Consider the following 7,263-nt stretch of genomic DNA (forward strand, 5'->3'; position numbering starts at 1 on the left):
CCTTGTGGCGCCGTTGATGCTTGCAAGGTAGCCTTAGTCCTAGCGAAGCAGCAGGCATGGCTTACGAGAGAAGACGAGCTCGAAATTGAAATGGGGCATCAGGTGTGGTGCTATTGTTTCCTGGCTTCTTGTTGCTTCTGATGGTGATCATTTCAGATAATTTTGCAACAAGAGAACCTGTGCCAGGCAGAGTTCTTTTGCGTGTTGGTAGTCGGCAGCCGTAGGTTGAGACTGTGCACTGGATGTGTGTTTTCTTCGACAACTTCAACGTGTTATCAAGAATTCACGGTTTCGGAGTAGTATCTTGGATTGTATCATGTCGATGCTGCATCGAGTGAACGCGAAACTAGTCAGGTTGGTGAGAATTCGAGCTCCTGACGTGATTAGGGTGAATTGCTGTACTTGAAAGCAATCCGATCTTGCGATCAGCTTGAGTGGCTACTGTCACGTTTGTTTTAATACTTTCATTACGAATTAGGTTCAAGAAGATAATATAAGGTGGATGTTAGTGCAGTTGATAACCTGATAACTTGGTTCAAGCTCAATTAGAGGCACTGCAGTTTGAACGAGCATGGTGAAGCCCTGAAATATCGCGAGTTGTAGAAGGAGTTGGTTTTGTTTCGTTTTCAGTTTGAGGACTAACGATACCGTTTTTAACTGCAGTTTAACATGACAATTGAAGAGCATGGATTTGTGTTTAGGATTACTATTTATATTAATAAGTTATCGGTTACAGAAAATGTTGTCCAAAACTGCCTCTACACATGGGGTATACAGTGCGTCCGTTTTAACATTACCTAAGAGTGTGGAGGATGCTCTTTGAAAAGGGTATTGACTTGGAGAAGGAAGTGAAGGAGAGAAGCCGAGGAACATTGGTTGGGCCTTCTGCCGATCTGTTTGACTCAAAGTCAAAATTTTCTGACTTAAAATCAATTGACTCGTGTCCATCAGTAGAGTCTCGGGATGGAAATAGAATAGATATTTGGAAATCAAACCCTTAAATGTTACAATCAAATAATAACGAAAATTTTCGGTCACGCATGTATTGAAGGTGATCATCAGAATTTTCTGACATGGTGGAAATTTTGATAAATCTAAGCGAAAAAATTGTAATTTGAAACTAAACAACATGGAAAATCTAAGTGTAAATCTTCAAACGTAAATTGTTTTTTACACAATTTTCAAAGTAAAGAAAAGACTCGTGGATGTAACAAACATATGGGTTTCAGTAGCACGCATCACAATCACCGAGTTGCAGATTAACAACCCACCTGACATTCTGCAAGCCAAGTCTTTTGAGAAAGGATATCTGATCAGTTGAGATTTCTGACCACTAGGGCTGCATTTTCTGGAGCTCCACATCTGGCATTTCTTATCAAAGCTAGAAACCTTTCGCCGCCATATTGAAAATGCAACATGTTGTTGAAGTCTAAAGAGCATACTGTTACAATGAGAAGGAATCGTCCTGAAAGGAGACAGCAGAGTCTGTACACAATCATCCATCTTATCCGAGGATACCTCCCTTCACCAGAGTTGACGAGAGAGCTCCAACCTCCCGAATGAACCAATCCTGGCCTCGGCGACTTGTCCTTCAGTTCAGTTTCACTAGCACAGACCTCAAGAAATTTTGTAAATCCTGTGATAAATGTGTCTCTTCAACAGCTGGCTTAAAAACCTCTTAAATTGGTCATTACAATGTCATGATGATTGACAGAATCCGAAATCCCACCTCTGAGCAGGACAAATTAGATTATGTTCCAACGAAGAATAGTTAATGAATGACAGGTCAAGAATTAAGAGTTGAGTCTAGTCAGTGGAAGTCTCCTGTCGACCTAGTTTTTACTGCAGTCTTCTGGGACAGGTAAGTTGCCGAAGAAGCTATGCCAATCTCCCGCAGCCAGATGGAACTCAGGGAGTGATGGCCATCTCAACCTCCACCTGATCGCCTTGAAACTCTTATTTGGTTCTTGTAGACAAACCAGGGTTGTGCTTCGCAGTCCAAAAAACAATCCTTCACATCAACCAGAGGGTGACACATTGAGCATTCATAAATTACCCACCTGAATTAGAAAATGACTTTTGAGCACTCTTACTAGTACCACAAAGTAATTGTACTTTAGCTGGTTTAAGTTTAGTTGAAGATACTCTTGAATTAGTGATGTGGCAGTAATATGACCAACCACACTATTTCTTTCAACTGTTACAACGAACACGGCACTCAAGAGAAAGCTTGCCGACACACTTGCCAGCACATCCTCTACAAACCAGGGAACAAAGCACTAAACGACTAGGAAGTACCCTTCATGAAACAAAACTTCCAAAATTAATAACATAAATAAATAAATTTGTTTGCAAACAAACAAAATGAGGCTCACAGACAATGAGTCTAAAATGATGAACCTTGCCTTGGTTATCGCAACTTTTGCAGTCCTGGTGTAACCGATTGTTGTTTGGTTTGCCTTCAGCCTATATTTCGAGAGATAGCACTCAATAGAAAAAGCGATTATTGAAATTAACAACTTCCAGAAGGTCAACATGCACAATTGACATCGGATTTAAGTGATTAAACATATAAGGGGTTCTTTCGTATGTTGAAGAGCTGCTCAAAGCTATCTTTAATTTTCGAGTTAGAACCTCCATATCCCAGGCGAAAAACTAATCTGAAAGTTGGATTGATAATCGATTAAGTCTTTGGAATGGGCTACTGCCACACAGTGCCTCTCTTCATCAGAACCTGACAATCCTTCTAATGTTGATGGTCCTTAACTCACTGGTGACAACTTCAATTTCAAAATCCCCTTGAAAGAGAACAGGGGGCTGTGTCAGAACCCAGTGGTGCCCCGGCCTCCACGACGATTTGTGCAGCCTCTATCAGAAGTGCTTGCTCTGTGGTTAGAAATTCATCCGTCCCCTGCAAAACCACGGCCCTTGCGATTCTCTTCAGATTGTAAAAGCCCGGATTTTGCAACAGCTTTCCTCGACAACCATTCAGACACGACTTCTGTTATGCTTCAAAACGAAGTTAAAGCTGACTTAGATTCCCTGCGTGCACATTATTGAACACAGACGAGCGAGTCGATTGCCAATCAAAACCACCAGTTAAAGAAATTAATAATCGTGACTCATCGGTTACTGCAAAGCCCAGCTCGCAAGGGTGACTACCCTCTCGTATCCGCAACAAGTTATCCTTCAATTTCCTGCGTTTTGGAAAATGAATGAAAATGGTTGGGCAGTGTACCATGGGTTTCAGATTGCACGCTACATTGAGGTCTACTGATAATCTACAAACTCTGCTGGCGTGACATCGAGGCAGTTCAGTTTCCAAGTATACTTTAGGATGTTCTGTCAGCAACTTTCGGACTTCAGCCGAAATGCCAGGCACCCTATTCAAATCCTGCAGCCGGATCGGGATGGTAAATGCCATTCCTCTCCATTGCACTCGGGACTTGTTCACAATCACCTGTCATAGTATGGGTTTAGAAGTGTTTGGTTTCCACATATGTCATGGAATGCATGAATGTCACATTTGAGGAGGATTTAGTTAGTCATATAGGAATCACCTGGCTGGAGAAGTATGAGTTTGGAACAATGATGGGAAACTTGTCTGCATTTAACTACATTGTGGAGTGGATGCCCATCTCTACAACCTGACCAGTAACAGGTCCAGCCTGCCAATCGACGCAACAAACGCTCCCGTTTCAAATTATGATAGAACGTACTTAGTCGCGCAGCATTACCGCGTTAGAGTAGTCCTTAAAAGAGCTGGGAACTTGGACACTGCAATCACGACTCAAACTTATGCATCCTGCAATGAAACACGGATCATGTAGGTGCTTTTGCAAAAACCCAACGAATTAGACTTGTCACATACATCATGTTGCAAAAACCCAACGAATTAGACTTGACACTTACATCATTATGCTATAGTTGTTGGAACTGGAGACACTCCATCATTATACAATTCAATGATCGAACACGAAGCTAACAGTCGTCCCGCTCTTGAACATGTTTCATGCATGAGCTAATTGATTCACTTAAATTCTTCTTAGTACATGAATCCACCCCTGGGATTTGATTGAATGAAGACGCTAGCTATTGCAATTCAAGTATGGATTCCGAGGCTTGGATGTAGCACATGAAGGGAAAATTAATTCGCGAATCACGAGCGTGCGGGACTCAAGAATGTAGGTTTGAGAGAGTAACGACTTGTACTGTTATAGAGTCGCCGATGGAAAAAGGTTTAGAGAACAGGAGTCCAATGCCACAAAGCATGTTCCCCATCACATCTTTTGCGGCAAAAGCTGTGGCTACTCCTGCGATTATCAGATTTCCTCTGATACATCCACCGGATTTTTTTTATGCTATTTCAAGCAAGAAGCGTCCCAGGTGTTCATTCAATGGTGAGTAATGTAGTTAATACCATGAGGACAGCATAAATCCAGAAAAAAATCATTTGACAGAAAGACGACAAACCGCTTTTGGTGATTGGTACTCCCTCCTATTCTTCCCACGGTTAAAATTGATTGCACTGCCATTCCAAAGGCTTCAGCAACAGCCATGCATCCTAAAATAAGCAAACCCAGAGATGACAAGTGATCCATAGTCAGATACCGCTCCTTGTCAGGTAAACCTGCGAATGACTTCCCGGTGACAATGCGTGCAAACACATAGGTTTTCCAGCGGTACAGGAACCATATCACACACACAACTGTTGCCCCGCTCCAGATCTGTGTTGGATAATTGGCCGCCACTGATGTGGGTGCTACCATGTATGCCCTGACCAACGTAACCAAAACAAGAGAAATGAAGTTAGGCAAAAACAATCTGGAACGCCTAAAACTCCTGAATGGTGGATACACATTGGACGACAAAGTACCTTTTATACATCGTAGGTCCCTCTCGAATAGGAAATAGAGAAAGATAACCTCTACACATTCTGTGAGGAAACAAGGACTCTCTATCTGGAAAAAAATTAATGCTGCTGAATCAGATGTCCAGACAAAGTCATTGTAGAACTAAAGCAGTTCCAACATGCAATACGTTTATCCAGAATTTAACTCAGGAGAGTTTAGTGGAGAAGTCTAGTGCGGACTCAGTAAATACCACCTTTATACATAACAGCAATGGCAACCACAAGAGGTCATATGAACAAACGGTCACGTTGGTCCGATTCGCTTTTTATCAATACGATGATTGTAACTACTCTAAAATTGAAATCGCAAACAGTCATCAGCAACAACTCAACGATCTACTCCATGTAGCTTTCAGAATACTCAAGGATATGGAGGTATTCGTTACTCGTTCGTTAAAACCGAGGGAACTTCCGACAGCTAGTTTACAACGTCTACTTTCGTTACATATGTTTTTAAGATAGTGTTGTTTGGTGAACAAACACTTACATGTGGGAGAAGGCAACGATTGCTGCAAGCAATCGAGCGGGATCTTCCAAAGCACCGAACATGCTTAGCTCATAAGGCACCCTCTCCAGCACTTTCTCCAGAGGCGTCCTAATTAGCAGCTTTGTTGTGGTGGTTGGTGAAGTTTCCATATACTTGTACATTCGACGCAACAGGTTTGGCAGCACAATCCAAGCTACTATCGATAACACGGCAGCCTTACTTTCAGGCCACACAACTACTAAAGCAGCTCCTCTTTCCCTTCCTATGCCCGCGCATTTTGGGAGCAGGTACAAACACAGCCTTCTGGCTCGAGCCCACCCTCTAATCATCCCGAAGCATGACTTTTTGAGAGAAGTGGTAGCCCTCATCTCAAGAAGGCGTGAATTCCTTTGTGTGATTGCGCTGAGGGATGCACAGCTCGAGCCTATGTCCATCATCGACAAGCTCTGAATGTTTTGCAGAGCCAACAGATGGTTCTTGTAATGAGACCCCCATGGATAATGATGATGATATTGTCTTCCACTCCATCCGGTGATATTAGGAGGTGTGGCACGCTTTGGAATTGATTGCTGCTCGAAGGGCTTTACAACAATGGGCTGCAATCTGCTTTCAGTTTTCATTTGAATAATGTCGCCTATGCCACAACAATTTGTGATGAGGCAATCGAAGGTGGTCCAGAATAAGTGAGCTGTGTATTTGCAGCGATGCCGTTTCCGAAGATGTACAGATTCTGATATAGCAACCAATCACTCGAAGGGGAACTGGCTTCGTTCTTAACAAAGTCTAGACAACTTCATATGTCATCGGCCATGGCTGCGCCAGTTTTGTGTCTATATTGCACCACTTGTGGCACAGCGGAGCAAGCTTCATCGACTCGTGTAGTGCTTCCCCGACCATGCGTTACTCTCTCTCACAACTGAACAGATCTACTACTTCCCTCAAGCAACCCATTTAGAACATTAGCAAACAAACAGTAGACGAAGAGCACTCAAATGCATGAAGAAGCACACAAATTAATGGTCTACATTCTTGTTTCATATCCACTCATGTTTCGTTGTGTTTTCCACAAGACTTGACATATTGTGTGCCATTTACAGTGAGGATAATGTAGAGAAAAAATCCTATCTAATGCATCCCTTACATGCAATATGGAAAGCGCAAGCTCATGTAGCTCCAGTGGCCCATTCATATTGGCCATATGACAATACATTGCAGTTAAAAGTTTTAGTTGCTCAAGTTGAGGCGATATCAAGTTGTTCAACCCTGGAGGAAAGTGAAATAATATTTTCTTGTTTAGAGATTGCTTTAAATGCACATAAAAAGATTCACCACTTTGTCAATTAGACACAAGCACGTCTCTTCATTTCTAGATACTCTTGTACTACTACTTAATAAAGCTTAAACCATTTGGCAATTGAATCCATTGATAACCATCCAAAATAGTCATGTTGCATAAGAAATATATATATTGAAAATATGCACTATATATATATATATATATATATGTAATTTGGTAAAAATGTATTAAATGACAAGATTTAGTTGATATTAACTGTACTATATTTATATGATTTCAAACAAAGCAATACATTCAATTTGGGAGGCAAGACTATTGATTTGATCAATCATGCTTCAATCACCATCAATCAATAGACAAGTTATTTGTTGTTTTTATATAGGACAAAACACATCTATAAATAAAAGTACCAAATCAAATATAATTTTGCTAATATGTTGATTAAATAGAAAAGTAAGAAGTAGATAAAAGTTTTGCATGGCTTCATTGTAATAGAAGTAACAATGCACATGTAAATAAGACATATTTTAGTATATTGAGTTGTCCAACATAATTAAAAATGTCCAA

General features: G+C 41.1%; 1 pseudogene; it reads right to left on the reverse strand.

Annotated features, from left to right (window-relative positions):
• Positions 1-2,491: 2,491 nt before the first annotated feature.
• On the reverse strand, positions 2,492-6,285 carry LOC112291406 (mechanosensitive ion channel protein 1, mitochondrial-like; annotated as a pseudogene).
• Positions 6,286-7,263: the final 978 nt, after the last annotated feature.

This window comes from Physcomitrium patens, chromosome 14, assembly GCF_059467195.1.
Source record: "Physcomitrium patens ecotype Gransden chromosome 14, ASM5946719v1, whole genome shotgun sequence".
NCBI classification, from domain to species: domain Eukaryota; kingdom Viridiplantae; phylum Streptophyta; class Bryopsida; order Funariales; family Funariaceae; genus Physcomitrium; species Physcomitrium patens.